Below are 16,517 nucleotides of genomic sequence, written 5' to 3' on the forward strand. Positions count from 1 at the left end.
TTTAAAAGAAGAGGGAGATCTCGGCTTAAGGCCATGGGAAAACCCTCTTTAGTCAGGGTCAGCAGGAGCTCCCGCCCATAATCCTCTTGTTCAATTATGCAGATTGTTACTAGAAAGTTCTGAGTTCTCTTTGCTACCATTGGTTACTTTATACTGCAAAAATTGTAATATTCTTAATCCCTCCTTCCTCTTGGATCCTTGCCTCAGATCCCACCTTAACCCCTCCCCATAAATAAATGGATAAATATCCCTGCTAGACCCTGGACCCAGGCTTTTTTCTGCTTTGCTCTCTCTACTGTGCACACCGTCCTGTTTGTTGTGTTTGCCTTCATTAAAGTTCTGTTTCCAGAGCACCAGATGAAAGCAGTCTCTGTCTGTAAAGTGGCCAGAGCTGGTTCTCAGGGAAACCACTGGTCAACGGTCCGGACGAGGGCCAGAAGGTTTCACTGGTGTTTGCTGGCACTGACAGTGCCCACATCTGGAAATTTCCCTATTCTGACACAGCCCAAGTGCAGCAGCAATTTACTGGCACAGAAATCCAAAACCCGGCAACTTTCTGCTACTGGCTCTGGCACCGCCCACATCTTGTGTTTGCTGCGCCAGTGCCCAGATTGGGAAATTTCCCGGTGCCAGCAGAGCCCAAATCCAGCAGATTTCTGTCACTGGCAACTACACCACCCAGATCTGGTGTTTGCTGGCAGTGCCAGCGCCCAGATCTGAAAACTTCCTGGTGCTGGCACAGCCCAAGTCCAGTGATTTGCTGGCACAGAAAGCCAAAATTTGGAAATTTCCAGGTTCTGGCTCCAGCACCATCCAGATCTGGTGTTTGCTGGGACCACCAGTGCCCAGATTTGGAAATTTCCCAATGCCTTCACAGCCCAGGTCCAGCAATTTGGTTTTAGCTAGCTTAGGCAGAGAAGTTCCTTGGACTGTGACTTTCCTTTTTCTTGGAACTGCTTAAACCTGCTCTGGACTGAAAACGCAGAAAAACACTGGCAGCTCACACCTGTGGCCCACCGAGCTCTGGGATGCTGCATTCCAGCACCAGAGGGACTTAAAAGAGACCGAGTGAGCCAACTACAACCCACAAAAAGGACTTTCTGAATTTGCCATCTCTTCAGCACTGTCAGAGGTTTTATTCAATATTATTCATTTTTCATGCTTCTGAATACTTTACTTGTTAAATAAATTTGGGTTTTTTCACTTTTTTCGAGGGAAGTCTTTTCCTGAACTAGTAGGGGGAGGGGATGCTTGAACTTGCTTTCTAGACGGACCCCTTTTGGAGGTTTCCTCCCCAAATTTGCCCTAAGCCAGCAAAAACAGTCATCATGAAAATTTCACCAGTGGCATAATTTCCTGCTGGCAAATCTTGTGACAGAAGCTTGACCTTGTTCTCCATGAGACATTCTTGGGAAGAGAGACAGGAGAAGATTCCTGGAAAACTGAAACAGCTTTCCAGAAGGGAAATGGAAATGAAAGAAACAATCCAAGATCTTTTCCTCTATTTATTTCTATGTTCCCCTTTTCCATGTTGCACTACTTCTCCATCCCAGGAATTCAAGATGCACTGTACCTCTAAGATCGGTGACTCAGTGATTTTTAGACACTCGAAAATACCATGAGCCACACAGAGTTTTCCTTCCCCTGGTTTTACTGGAAGGCAACACTGGAGATGTAAGTGCAGTGCTGGGGTCAGGTAGGAATCCTACAGCAAGGGAAGGTGGCCCGACAGTGTTTGAGCCTCAGCCAGGCCAATGCAGAGCAGCAAGCGAGGGGATTGCTGTGCCAGTGTGCAGGAGTCAGGGCTCTGCATCTGGGCTCACCGCTGCGAAGTTTCCATGTTTGGACAGACTCAGGGGCTGTGCCCGGGGCGCGCGGGGCTCGAACGTGGGGCTCGTGGGGCGAGCGGGGAACGGACACGGGGACGAACGGCCCCGGTGCTTCAGTTGCAGCGGCGGCAGCGGCGGCAGCAGCAGCGGCGGCAGCAACAGCAGCAGCGGCAGCAGAAAAACAGATATTTTAGAGCATTCTTTCTTTCTTTCTCTCTATCTTTTTCTTTCTCTTTCTCTCCCTTTGCCGCGGTCGGGCACCCTTCTCTCGGGGTCCCTTGCCCGGCGTCCCTCTCCTCTCCCCGCCTCCCTCTGACCTGCCGGGCCGGGCCATGCCCCCGGCCCGCCCCCGGCCCCGGGCGGGGCTGCCCCGTGCCCGGCCCCGGCCGTCCCGCCGCGCTCTCGCCTCCGCCCGGCTCTGGCCGTGCTGGCGGTGGCGCTGCTGGGCGGGCATCAGTACCTGGTGCGGGGGCGGCATCGCCGCCCTTCGGCTCCGCCTGGCCCGAGCCCGGCCCCGGACCCGACGCAGGGTCCAGTCCCGGCCCCGGCCCCGGCTCCTCCCGGGGCCCGCGGAGGACACAGGCGGCGCGGCCGCTCCCGCCGCCTCTGCTGCGGCTTCCCCGGCCCGAGCTCCGCCGCTCGGCAGCGCGGCCGCCGGCCCCGAGCCTCCCGTGCCGCGTTCCAAAGAGCGAACGCCTGGGCATGGCCGGCCCGGGGCGGCTGAGGGGCGCTCGGGGGCCGTTGCTGGCCCCGGGCCGAGCTCTGACAGCCGCGTCCCGCCCGCAGGGAAGGCGCACGAGGCCCTGCAGGAGCGGTACCGCCTGGGTTCGCTGCTGGGGCGCGGAGGCTTCGGCAGCGTCTTCGCGGCCACTCGGCTCTCGGACGGCGCCCCGGTGAGTGGCGGGGCCGGCGGCGGGCGCAGGAGGAGGGGGCGGAGGAGGAGGAGGAGGATGGGGCTGGGCAGGGCGGGCGGCGAGCTGAGCCCGCTGCTGTCCTTGGCTTGCAGGTGGCCATCAAGAGGGTGCCACGGAACCGCGTCCGGCACTGGGGCGAGCTGGTGAGTGAGCGGAGCCAGCGGCAGCAGCCGGGGCTGCCGGGCGGGGATGCGACGAGGCCCGGCACGGTGGAAGCCGCCAGGACGCCTCGAGGGAGAGCGGGCGTGGGTGCAGCGTAGGGCGCAGAGCATCCCGGGCTGGCTGAGGGCTCCCCGAGCCCCGGCACGGCATCAGCCCCACTGAAGGCATCGTGCTCCTCCCGCAGCCCGACGGCAGCAGGGCCCCTCTGGAGATCGTGCTGCTGGCCAAGGTGTCCACTGGCTTCCCTGGTGTGGTGCAGCTGCTGGAGTGGCTCGAGCTCCCCGAACACATCGTGATGGTGCTGGAGCGGCCAGAGCACTGTCAGGACCTGCAGCGTTGCATTCGGGCACGGCGGTTCCTGCCCGAGGAGGTGGCACGGGTGCTGTTCCGCCAGGTGCTGGAGGCCGTGCAGCACTGCACCAGCTGCGGGGTCCTGCACCGCGACATCAAGCCAGAGAACATCCTGCTCGACCTGGCCACCGGGAAGGCCAAACTGATCGACTTTGGCTGTGGCACCTACCTGCAAGACACAGCCTACACTCACTTTGCAGGTGAGCCTACTCAGGGCTGTGCTCCCGCTGCTGGCATCTCATGGCCCAACATCTCCCAGCCCAAGCTGGCTGTGGCAGCAGGGATTCTCCCTTTTGCTGCCAGTCAGGGGACTGAGTCTTCAGCTGAGTTGCTTTAGAGCGGGGCTGGGTGGGGAGCCATCTTCCAGCCCTGCTGGCAGCCTTTGCCAGCCACTCTGCCCAGGACTGGGGCTGGGCTGGGGCAGCCGTGGGTGGGGGTAGCAGAGATGGGGGTAGCAGACCTGTGCCCCAGCCAGTTTGGTGTGCAGGTGAGAGGAAGGGCTTGGACAGATCCACTCGCCCTGTTTGCCTTGGCTTCCTAATATTTTTGGGGCAATGCAGGCAGGGAGGATAAGGGCAGGTTTTCCCCAGCACAGAGAGGGTTTTTCCTTTGCAGGTCATGGTCAGGCTTAGCCAGGGCTTCCTCTGCCCTCTTCTGACACCAGTGGCTTCTTTTCCAAGCCTAAGTTTGTGCACAAGTCCCAGGTGCTGGCGAGAAGGCAGTGGTCACCCTGTGTGCCACTGATGCAGCCCCCGCAGGCCCAGGGATGCTGGGGCCAGGCTGTGGGAGCAGCAGCATCCCCCTGCTGAACTCCATCTGTATTCCATAGGAACACTGTCCTACAGCCCCCCGGAATGGAACGACTTTGGCTGATACCATGGCGAGGCAGCAACGATCTGGTCCCTGGGCATCCTGCTGCACCAGATGGTCTGCGGGGAGCACCCGTTCAGGAGGGGCCGGAACCTCAGCTGGGGCCAGCTCCCGCTGCCACAAGGGCTCTCTCAAGGTGGATCCTCTTCTCTGGGCACGGGGGGAATCCCAGTGCTGGGAGCCAGCAGCGGGCTCGTGAGCATCCCGCTCTGGCAGCTGCTGAGGAGGTGGCACAGGTCCTGCTCTCCTCCAAAACAGGGAATTGATGGGAAAGTTTAGGCCCAAACCTGAGCGCATCCAGAATGGCCTGGCCATGGGAATAGTGGGGCAAAGCAGGCAGGAGCCTTCTCTGGCTGACCAGCAGTTTCTGCTTTCTCTCCCCAGAGTGCAAAGGTCTGATCAGGTGGTGTTTATCCCTGAACTCCTTGGACAGACCCACATTAGAAGACCTGTTCTGTGATCCTTGGGTGCAGGATATTCCTCTGCCATAGAAGAAGGGAGAGAGCCACAGGCACACTTTGATCCAGGGCCCTGGTAAGTTGCAGCTCCACACATGCCGTGGCAATGAGAAGCAGAGGAACTCAGACATTTTTGTGCTGCCTGTGTCACTGCACCGGGGCCATGGGATGGGCACACGCAGCCCTTGTGCTGGAGCTGAGCTGCTCTGCCCAGCACTGGTGGCCGCCATCCAAGCTGGTTTTGCTTGTCCTGGTTCCCTGACAGCTGGGGCCCTGGGCAGAGCCCTGAGAGCCTGGTCGCCCCCCAGGGAAGGAGCAGGAGCCCCTGGAGAAGCTGTACCGGGTGGGGATGCTGCTGCTGCTGCTGCTGCTGCTGCTGCTGCTGGAGACAGCCAGGATGACATCAAGGATGACAAGCTCTTCCTCAGCCTGGCCACTGGAGGCTGAAGGTGATGGACTTTGATTCTGGCACCTTCTTCAAAGCCAAACTCCACAGGGAATTTGCAGATGAGTCCACACCCAGGGAAATGCTGCCAGATTTGGGCATGGCCCAGCCTGGCTGGGAAGCAAAGGTTTCCCCTTTGCTGGGGCAGATGCAACTCATCCTTCAGTCGCTGCCCAGCTGCTTTTTGGCAGGGCTGGGGGGATGGGCTGGGCTGGGTACGAAATGGGAGTGGGCTCCTGGCCCTGCCAACAGCCCCCAGCAGCCACCGTGCCCCGGGCTGGGGCTGGGGCTGGGGCTGGGGCTGGGGCTGGGGCAGCCAGCCCGACACAAACAAAGCCCCATGGTGGGAGCAGAGGTGGGACTCCAGAACCTGTGCAGGGGCTGCTTTACTCTGCAGGCAAGGAAGGGCTGGGCTACTGCACTGCCCTTGTTTGCTTTGGGATCACAGTGATTTTGGGGGGCAGTGCAGGGTGGAAGAGAGAAAGTGTGGGCTTCCCTCAGCCATGTCTGGGTTTTTTCCCTACCATGTAGGAGTTGGGCCTTCCTCAAGGCCCTGACAGAGATAAGAGTTTTTCCCGTTTTTCTTGTTTTCCCTTTTTGCATCTAATCTCTTTTCAAGAATGTGTTGTTTGTTTTTCCAGAGGAAGCGTTCTAGGTGGTCCAGTGGGGAAGTGCTTGGGAGCAGCTGTGACGTGGATGGGCCTTGCCCTTGGAGAAGGCTGAGACCATGGTTTGGGAGCAGCTTTTCTTCCAGCCGTGGATGGCGTGAAGTGGGTCCCTGTGTGCTTGGCAGGGTGGGATCAGAGCTTTTGGGAGATGGCAGTGAGCACAGGAGCATCCTGCTCTGGGCAGCTGCTGAGGGCTGGATGTGCCGTGGCTGGCTGCAGGCTGGGCACATGTCCTGCCCTCCTGCTCTGCTGCCAAAGGCAGCAGGGCTGGGCAGCTCTGGGCACAGCTCTGGGCACAGCCAGCATGGCCTGGGCACCGCAGGCCTTGGCACAAGGGCACAGGAGCCCTCAGCTGACGGGCGGTTTCTGCTTTCTCTCCTTGCAGCCGGGCTCTGCGGCTGCTGAGGCTGCTCTGGGCTCTGCCAGGGCTCTGCTGGGCTCAGCCCTGGGCCCAGCTGGGCTGGCTCTGCCCTCACATTGCTCTAACAGCTCTGCATCAGACGAGCCCGTTGCGAGCACAGCGCCTGAGCTTTCTGCTTTGGCAGGTGAGTGAGACTCTGCTGCAGGCCCAGAGATTGCAGCTGGGGACACACATCCAATTGGCAAGGACCCAAACTCTCCACAGTCCCAGCTGAACGCCTGGATCTGCACAGGCTGTTTTGTCTGTCCCATTCTTCCTTCTTGATTGGCTGGAATTGTGCAGTTGCACTTTCTTCCTCCTCTAGCAGTGCCACGAGTGGGCCAAAGCTGGCGAGTGGGCCGTGCTCCTGAGGCAGTGCAGTCTGGAGCTGGTGGATGGAGAATTGCCCTTCTGCACTGCCAAACCAGAGCAAAAAGCCCTAAGTGGGACTTTGTGTCTTTAAGAAATCCCTGACAGTTTCAAAGGGAATGTGCAGTTCATTTCCAGGCTGAGAAGGAAGGGCATCTTCTAAAGGATTTGGGGTTTGACAGAGTTTCCATTCCCAGTCCTGCTTGGAGCTGGAAGGGCACAAAGCAATTTCCTCTTGCTTCGACCACAATTTCAAATACCAGTGTTGGAAAGAAAGCCCAAAATCTTTTAAAAGGCTGCTGAGGTCAGTAAGATGGATCCATGCCATCAGCACATTTACAATGTAAATAACTGAGTTCTCTTTTTAAAATAATTTACTTCTTAATGCAAAGAATGTAACTTTGCATTTATGTTTTGTTTTTTTCACTAACATTATGTTATGTTTTTTCACTAACACTTGGATTTTATTCTTATTTTTTACAATTTACCTATTTTTTTCCTTTTCCTTTTTTTTCCTTTAAATAGAAAACATGTCCTATAAAAGGAATGTCCTCTGCTCCTGGTTCCTGTGTGGAGCAGCTCCCTTCCTGCTGGCTGAGCTGCTCAGGCAGAGCCCGGCAGCTCCTGGCCCTGCACGGCTGAGGCTTTTCCCCATTGCTGGGCACAGACTGATGGAGCAGCACTGCTGAACACAGGCACACAGAGGGACCAGGAGCAGCTGCCTTTGCCCACCTGAGGCTCCAAGGCCCAAACTCTGAGCAGCCAGGGCTGGAAGAGACTGGCAGGATCTGACCCCTGACTCTGGGCCAGGGCTGCACAAATGACCCCACAGCAGCAGCAGCAGCAGCAGCAGCAGCAGCAGATGGAGCTGACTTTCAGCACAGCCCCTGCCCCTGTTCCCTCCCGTGTGCAGCGGTGTCACAGCAGCCTGAGGCACCTGGGAGCCCCCAGTGCCAGCAGGGACTTGAGATGGCAGCCCTGGGCTCCTGGAGGCTGTGCAAGGAACGGAGCTGGGCACTCCCTGTCCATGGGGAACTTGCAGATGGAAAAGGCTGCTGTGCCCAGGCAGCTCCAAGGGCACAGAAAGGAGGCTCTGGAGCACTGGATCTGTGCCAGTGCCACAGTCCTGGGCAGCAGCCAGCCAGCCCTGGGGGAACAGAGGGCACAGCACGAGGGACAGAAGCAGGCAAGGGCAGAGACTGGAGAGAGCCAGAGCCAGGAGCAGGAACAGCTGCTCCATTGCACTCTTGGAGAAAGCTCTGGGCTGGTTCAAAGCGCTGAAAGGCGTGAAGGGCAGAGAGGAGGCCACAGCAAACAATGCTCCTGTTTGCACAGCCTCCCCTCTCCGTGTCCCAGAAGGAATTGCATGGACTGTGCTCTTCTCTCCGAGTCGTCTTGTTCAGCATGAGCAACTCAGCACCAGCAGCTGAAGGAGCTGAAGCCTCAGGCCACAGGAGCTGGGCAAGAGGAGACTTTCTGAGCAAATGAATGCTGCTAACATGGACCCAGCTGAATGCAGTGGATAGAGTCATGGAATCACAGAATCCTTTCTGTTGGAAAAGCCCTCTGAGCTCACCCAGTGCAGCCGGTCACCCAGCAGTGCCAAGCCCAGCCCTAAACCATGTCCCTGGAGTGCCAAGGCCTGGACAGCAGCCCTGAGTGAGGCCTGAACAGCAGGCCCTGAGCCAAAGGTGGCCTCTGGATGAACCTTCCAACCAAAGGTTATCTTTGTATCTGCTCCCTAATGAAATATGCATGGTCATTAGCACTGTGATAGATGTAGTCACTCATTAGTGAAACATGTATTGACCTTTGTGTATTTAGAAGCCAGACAAGGCCATGAAATCTGACATCTGGCCTTGTTTGGGGCTGAATGGCCAAAGTCACCTCCCTTGGTTCCTCCTGGGGCCCTGGCCAGCCTTTGGGAGGGACCCAAGAGGAGGATGAAACCAGATGTTGCCACACTAGAAGTGCTGTCAGTTTGTTCATTCAGCACTGTCAGAGCTGGGCTCTCTCCCAGCAGGGTTGGAGCCTCACCTGTGGCTGGAGGCACCTGCAGGAATTGCCAGTGCCCAGGAGTGGCTCTGCAGCCCTTGGCTGTGACAGCTTCCACAGCTGCTGTGTGGGTCTGGGGGATGGTAAAGGCTGAGGGTAACTGGGGCTGGATCTTTCTCAATCACTGCAGGCAATCTTTCCTGGGGATGGTTGGGTGCATTGCTGAGCTTCTGCTTTTGTAATTATTTTCTAATGATTATGTGCTTTGCTGAGCCTCTCCTATTGTAATTTTTTGCAGATTTACATTATATAAATTACACAATTCCTTCAGTTGGTGTCTGTGTCTTTGGTGCTGACCCTGCCCACTGGCAAAAGTGACCCTGTGGGGTTCCATAGAACCAAGGGGACCCTTGTGACACTGAAGGGCCTCCTGTAACCAGGGGACTGTGGTGACCCTATGGGGCTCCATGGAACCACTGAGACCATTCTGACACTGTGGGGACTCGTGGGGACAAGGGTCCATTGTTTTCCCCTCCGTGCCCCTGCCCCAGCCCAGCAGAGCAGCAGAGTCAGGTCAGGCCCTGCAGCAGGAACTGGAGGCCCTGGAGGTCAGGGACAGCCACTCTGTGTCTGGGATGCTCAGCAGATGCTCAGCTCGGGCAGCTCCTGCAGCCCCAGGGCCAGCCCCGCTGCCCAGCCCAGCAGCAGAGTTGGCCCCGGGGCTCCTCAGGCAGCTCCTGCTGGCCCAGGGACAGGGCAGCCTCTTGCCAGGCTCCTCTGCACCCCCACAGGCTCCTGCCCTGCTCCTGGCCCATGCCAGCTGCCCCCAGAGCCTTTCCCAGGGGAACATGTCTGTGCTGGCCCGAGCAGCCATTGCTGCAGCCCTGCCCTGCTGCCCAGAGCCGCGAGCTGGGGCTGCTGCTCTGCAGAGCACAGGGGCTGTGCTGCCCGGGGCCCTGGGCTGCCTCTGCTGGGCTCTGCTGCTCAGCCTGGGACACAGAGGCAGCTGAGGGTGCTCCTGCCCTGACCCCCTCCCACACGGGCTCTGCGGGGCCATGGAGGGGCTCAGAGGTGCCTGCCTTGTTCCAGGGCTGCCAGAGGGGCTCGGGGCTGCCCTGGATCCTCCTGGGGGAGATCCCTGAGGGGCAGAGGAGTCAGTGCCCAGACTCCTTTCCCTGTGCCTGCTGTGTCTCTGGGCTGCAGAGCTCTCCTGGCTCACAGCAGACATTCAGGCCTTGATCTCAGGGTGACCCCACCCTGGCCAGGCCTGTGCCCAGTGAGCTCCACTCCCTGCTGGTCCCTGGCACACTCTGTCCCTGCAGGTCCCCTGTGCTCTCCTGCAGCTCCCAAGGCCCTCCAGACAAACATTCCCCTGCCATCAGCCCTGGCACAAGCTGCAGAGCCCCAGGAAGGTCCAGCACAGACCATTCAGCATCTGATGGGCACTGGCCACCAACAAGCAAAACCTGACCCAGACCTGAATCCCCTGAAGGCCCCAGTGAGACCCTGATCTCATCCCACTGAGCCCTGGGAGAGTAAGGAACACAAGGAGCCTCTTGAGAGGCCTGAGAGTGACTCTGGAGGGGAGCAAAGCCTCCCTGCCCTGCCCTCAGGAGATGCCCTTTGCTGATGGAGCGGCTGTGCTGGAGCCCAGCTGTGTCCCAGCAGTGCCCATGGCCTGTCCCTGCCTGGGGTCACAGCAGGGACACGCAGCAGGACAGGGACCAAGCTGCCAGAGCACTCTGGCCTTGCACCCACAGCAGGGCTGGGGAGGGGAGTGTGGAGCTGGGGGGAGCAGATGTGCAAAGAGGCAGGGCCATTGTCCCTGGCCATGCTGCTGTGCTGGGAGCCCCTTCCCTCAGCCTCTGCTCACAGGCACTGCCCCTACAGAGCCAGAGAAGGGCTGAGGAAATGCCTTGGACACACAAGGCAGGGCAGACACTGGTTTTTATTCAAATTCACAGGGATCAAGCCTCCTGAAAGTCTTTGTGTTTCAAAAAAAAGTAGATGTTCATGCAGAAATGCTCAGTGTAGTATTACAGCATTTTATAAAAAACATTATAACACTGGAAAAATAATAAGAAAAAGTCCCAATGAAAAAATGGACAAATAGGAAAAAATGGCTGAGAGATTGTAAAGAGTTAAATTCTGAAGGTTCTGAATCAGAAAAGAGAGAGTTTATTGTTTCTGAAAAGATAAAGTAATCATTTCCCTCAGGGCATCCTTGAGCTCCTGGTTCCTCAGGCTGTAGATGAGGGGGTTCAGAGAGGGAGGCACCACCAAGTACAGAACTGACAGGGCCAGATCCAGGGATGGGGAGGAGATGGAGGGGGGCTTCAGGTGAGCAAATGTGGCAGTGCTGAGGAATAGGGAGAGCACAGCCAGGTGAGGGAGGCAGGTGGAAAAGGCTTTGTGCCGCCCCTGCTCAGAGGGGATCCTCAGCACAGCCCTGAAGATCTGCACATAGGAGAAAACAATGAACACAAAACAACCCAAAAAAAGAAAAGCACTAAAAGCAAGAAGCCCAAATTCCCTCAGGTATGTGTCTGAGCAGGAGAGCTTGAGGATCTGTGGGATTTCACAGAAGAACTGGCCCAGGCCATTGCCATGGCACAATGGCGGTTGTGTCAGGTTTCTGTCCTTTGGGCTCAGGACCTGGTGACACTCAGAGGCACAGAAAGGTTTTTTGCCAACAAACACAAGTTGAACATTTGAACAGTTTAATAACCATCACAACTCCTCTCAGCTCTCTGGGATGTCCCAGCAGCATCTGTCATGTCCCCTATTCCCAAGGGGTTTCTGTACAGGAACAGTTTTAGACAAAGACATAAGAAAAGGTTATTCTGTAAGAGATATTAACGCAAATAACATGATTAATTATTATATATTTATTTTACCTTCAGAAAGATTGGGAAACGTCCTGCCACTCAAAGCATGAAAGCAGTCAGTTTAGAGGCCCTTGAATGACCAGAGAGCACCTGGCAGAGGAAATCAAAGAGCAGTAGGAAGCACATAGATCCATATGCTCTAAATGAAGAGATGTCCTTTGACATTGCCATTTAAACAAGAGAGGTGCAAACACCTGAAGGAAGAGGGAGAGGAAACAATGAACAGAATATTGGTGACACCAGTAGAAGGCAAGATCAGGACTTCTTCTCCCCTACCATCAATACACCTCAAGGAAATAGCTTGTTGCTGGTGGGAAAGCTTCGCTATTTCTTAAAAGTACTCAAGTGACCCAGATAATAAAGATTTGCTTGTATATTATCAAACTAACAGGTATTAACACCTGTGCCCCTCTCCAGGAAGACATCAGCTGTGTACCCATGATCAGGCAGTGCCACTTGTGCCCTGAGGTGCCCAGCTGGGATTGGATCTCTCCCAGAGCACCTGAGGAAGAGCAGAGCACCTTGCAAGCTGCAGGTCCCTGACAGCCCCGCAGGGCTCCTGTGCCATCAACATCTGCTCTGCTCCAGACTGAAACAGGGCCCAGCATGGTGCCAGGATCATCAGAGAGCTGAGGTGTGTGCTGGAATTCAATGGCCTCCCCATCCCGCAGCAGCCCTGCATTTCCCTCCTGCAGCCTTGGTCTCCAGCCCAGCCATGGAGGCTCTTTGGGCTCTGGAGTGTTGCTGCAGCCCCCAAGGTCAGCTGAGCTCTGCCTTTGGCACAGTCAGGCCTGGCCAGCGCAGGCCATGCTCAGCAATTGCTTGTGTGTGCCTGGCCTTGCTGTCAGCCCCGGCAGCGGCTGCGTGGCCCCTTTGTGGCCCTGTGCTGGCCCAGCCATGGTGGCCCAGCCCCTGTGCAGGCCCAGCCCAGGCCAGGAGCATTGCGGCTGGGAACGGCCCCTGTGCCGTGGTGCCCACGGCAGCCTTGGGGCTCTGGGCCCCATGGCCTCCCTGCTGGGCAGCCTCTGCCAGCTCCTGCAGAGCCCCTGGCACCTGTGGGGCTGCACAGACAGCCCTGCCCCGGGCTCTGCCGGCCTCTGGGCCAGCAGAGAGGCAGCCAGGGCTGGCCATGGCCGGGAACAGGCCCTGAGCCCCGCAGGAGGATGGAGCTGGGCCACAGCCAAACCCAGCCCAGGCCAAAGCTGGGCTCAGCAGCCAGGGCTGCCAACACATGGGCACAGAGGCTGGCACTGACAAATGTCCTGGGCCCCCTCCCTGCTCTGTCCCTGCCACCAAGGGCACAGAGCAGCCTCCTCTCTGGGCCACTTGCCTGTTTGCAATGCCTTGCACAGGCGCTGGGCCCTGCCCCACAAGGCCTGGCCTGAGTCCTGCCCCTGCACGCTCAGCCAGGCTGAGATGGACACTGATGGTTTCTGGGCCAGGCTCTCTGAGCCCAGCCCAGCTCCCTGCAAGCTCTGCCAGCTGCCCTGAGCTCTGGGCAGCACCAAGGGCCTCTCTGAGCCCAGCCCAGCCCAGCCGGCTCTGGCCCCACAGCTCTGCTCAGGCCAGGCTGCTCTGGGCACTGGCCCCACGGCCTCAGCCCCTGCCAAGGGCACAGCAGCAGCTGCAGCTGCCACAGGACTCAGCCCCAGCCATGGGGGAAGGTGCTTGGCCAAGGCCAAAGGAGGCTCCCTGGCTGCCCTGCTCCCCTCGGCCTGAGGTGCTGAGAGCTCTGCAGCCCCTGCTGCCATCCCATCTGCCCAGGGCAGCACAAGAGCCCTGGCCTTGGGGCCCTCAAGAGCTGCTCCTGCTCCAGGCCCAGGGCCCATCCCAGAGCTGGAGCAGCCACAAAGCTGTGCTCATTTCTGTTCATTGCTGCTCTCATGGGAATGGATCCTTAGCCACTTGAAGGTTGCTGATGACTTTTCCTCCTCCAGAGGCCTTGTCTTTTTTGAGCTCTTCACTACAGGAATTCAGTGAAAAAGTCTCATACACACGTGTTCAAAACAGATGAACTAGAAAAGCCCCTGGGAATCATTTAAATGTTCAATTCCTCTCTGGTTAATTAAAGAGATTTCAGTAGTTTATTTAATGTGAATATATTGTATTTAAAACAATGCAGAGAGAACTGTTTTGTCCTGTTTTGTCCTGGTTTCTTTTCCTGTTTATAGTTTGGTATCAGCAATGTACAATTGATATTGACCTGCAACAACTTCTAATGCACTCTAAAGATCAAGACCCTTCATGGCTTGAAACTTTGTCCCCAAGCCCCTCTCCTCCATTTCCCACATCCAACCCCTGGGCACTCCTATGGATCAGGAATGGTGTGGCCAGCAGGAGCAGGGCAGTGATTCTTCCCCTGTGCTCAGCACTGGTTGAGCAGCACCTTGAGTCCTGTGTCCAGCTCTGGCCCCACAAATTTAGGAAGGACTTGGAAGGGCTGGAGAGTGTCCAGAGAAGGGCAACAAGGCTGGGGAGGGGTCTGGAGCACAATTCTGTGAGGAGTGGCTGAAGGAGCTGGGGTTGTTTATCCTGGAGAAGAGGAGGCTCAGGGGAGACAAGGCAGTGTCAGGGCACAGGCTGGACTTGATGATCTCCAAGGCCTTTTACAACCTTGCTGATTCTGGGATTCTCTGAAACCACCCTTGGAGCAGTTGCAGGATGAGCCCTGGGCCTCCTCTTCAGCAGCTTCAGCAGCCCAGGTCCCTCAGCTTCTCCTGGCAGCCCCAAAGCCCATCCTGTCAGTCCTGCAGAGCCTCTGCAGCTCCTCCTCACTGCCCAGAACAGGGAGCCCCAGAGCCAGACACAGCAGCCCAGATGTGCCCCCCTGGCCTGGGGTGCCTCTGGCAAGGGAGCAGCAGCAGGCACTGCAGGAGCCTGCAGACAATTCCTGCAGCACTTGTAGGATGATCCTGCTGCCCAAGGGACGTTCCCATGGGGCCAAGTCAGGAACTGCAATGGGGAGTGGGGCCAGAGAGGAAAGGGCAAACAGGGATGGGCTGTTTGCAGGGCAGGGAACAGGGCTGGGCAAGAGGAAGAAATTTGTACCAGGGAAGAGTAAAGAAGGCAAAGGTGAAGCCAAGGAAATGCTCAGGGCAGCTTGGGGGTGGGTGCCCGGCAGCCCTGGCTCTGAGCAACAGCGTCTGCAGTGGCACAGGAAACTCCCAGCTGATGGGAACAAACTTTCTGGCTGAGTGCAGAGGCCAGGACAAAGCTGAGTGGTTTCCCTGGTGTCCCCCAGCCCTTGCTGGCCCCAGGGGCTGATGGCATTTGTGCTCCCTCAGGTTCATGTCCCCACAGCAACAGCATGGGGGTGCTCCCGCCTGCTGTGTGCAATGCAAACAGGGGCTGCTGAGGCAGTGCTGCCGTGTCTGTGCCTGCAAGGATGGGGCACCTGTGTGAGCTGGGGGAGAGGCCAGGGCTGCAGAGGGGGGATGTTGTTGGCAGCTGCATGAGGACACTCTGGGACGCTGCCCTGGGCTGTGCAGCGCACTGGGCATGGATCAGCCCCTGCTCTGCTGCTCCTTCCTGTCTGCCCCAGGGCCCTTGCAGAGCCCCAGCCATGCTGTTTGCCCCCAGCCTGCCCATGGCCAGCCTGGGGCTGCTGACGGGGGTTTCTGTGCTGAGCATTGGCCTGGCCGTGTTCTGGAGAGAGCCTGGGCAAGGAGCCTGGAGCCCCCAGGGCCTGGCCTGAGGCGTCAGCGCTGCCCCAGCAGTGCCCATGGCCTGTCCCTGCTGCAGCCCCGGCACTGCCACCCCCAGGGCTGTGCCCGGCCCCGAGAGCACTCAGGCCCTGCAGCAACACCAGGGCCACCAGGGCAGCGGGGCAGGGCCACGGCAGCAGCACTGGCAACACCAAGTGCTGCTGCTGCTGCTGCTGGGCACAGCTGCTGGGCCAGCACTGATCTGCCCCAGCTCTGCACACAGACATTGCTGCTGCAGCTCCAGAGAAGGCAACAAAAGGGCATCTCTGCAGAAAACTCTGCTGGGAGATCTTTTAGTTCCTTTAAAGTCACAAAGAGCACAGCCCCTCATTGACACAGTCTGTGGCCCCAGGGAAGGTGGAGAGAAACAAAATGAGAAATGGCACAAACAATGACATTTCTTTGTGGACAACAAGATATAGTAATATAAAGGAAAAAAAGCCACAATCAAACCAGCAAGTAATAAGATTATTTTATTTCAACTTAACTTTAGAAATTGTCCAGCAGAATAATGTTTCTGAAACCATCCAGTTATCAGTCTCCACACTTCAGCCTTGAGCTCCTGGTTCCTCAGGCTGTAGATGAGGGGGTTCAGGGCTGGAGGCACCACCGAGTACAGAACTGACAGGGCCAGATCCAGGGACGGGGAGGACATGGAGGGGGCCTTTAGGTAAGAAAATATGCCAGTGCTGAGGAACAGGGAGAGCACGGCCAGGTGAGGGAGGCAGGTGGAAAAGGCTTTGTGCCGCCCCTGCTCAGAGGGGATCCTCAGCACAGCCCTGAAGATCTGCACATAGGAGAAAACAATGAACACAAAAAATCCAAGTGCTAACGATGAACTAACCGCAATGGACCCCAATTCCCTGAGGGAAGAATTCGAGCAGGAGAGCTTGAGGATCTGTGGGATTTCACAGAAGAACTGGCCCAGGGCATTGCCATGGCTCAGGGACAGGGAAAATGTATTGGCTGTGTGCATGAGAGCAGTGAGAAAGGCACAGGCCCAGGCAGCTGCTGCCATGTGGGCACAAGCTCTGCTGCCCAGGAGGGTCCCGTAGTGCAGGGGTTTGCAGATGGACACGTAGCGGTCGTAGCACATGATGGTCAGGAGGGAAAGCTCTGCTGAGAGGAAGAACATAAAGAAAAAGACCTGAGCAGCACATCCTATGTAGGAGATGTTCCTAGTGTCCCAGAGGGAATTGTACATGGCTTTGGGGACAGTGGTGCAGATGGAGCCCAGGTCAGCGAGGGCCAGGTTGAGCAGGAAGAAGAACATGGGCGTGTGCAGGCGGTGGCCGCAGGCTACGGCGCTGATGATGAGGCCGTTGCCCAGGAGGGCAGCCAGGGAGATGCCCAGCAAGAGGCAGAAGTGCAGGAGCTGCAGCTGCCGCGTGTCTGCCAATGCCAGCAGGAGGAAGTGCCTGATGGAGCTGCTGTTGGACATTTGCTGGGGCTGCACATGGGCAC

At 57.5% G+C, this 16,517-nt stretch overlaps 1 protein-coding gene and 1 pseudogene across 1 annotated transcript in view; both read left to right on the forward strand.

The window, feature by feature from the left end:
• Positions 1–16,517, forward strand: part of LOC139604082 (zinc finger protein 271-like) — a 205,972-nt gene that overhangs the window by 116,246 nt on the left and 73,209 nt on the right. The gene's annotated exons all lie outside the window — the stretch shown is intronic.
• Positions 2,108–4,617, forward strand: LOC139604071 (serine/threonine-protein kinase pim-1-like; annotated as a pseudogene).

This window comes from Agelaius tricolor, unplaced genomic scaffold (assembly GCF_023055355.1).
Source record: "Agelaius tricolor isolate 1412-34295 unplaced genomic scaffold, bAgeTri1.0.p SCAF_43, whole genome shotgun sequence".
Taxonomy (NCBI): domain Eukaryota; kingdom Metazoa; phylum Chordata; class Aves; order Passeriformes; family Icteridae; genus Agelaius; species Agelaius tricolor.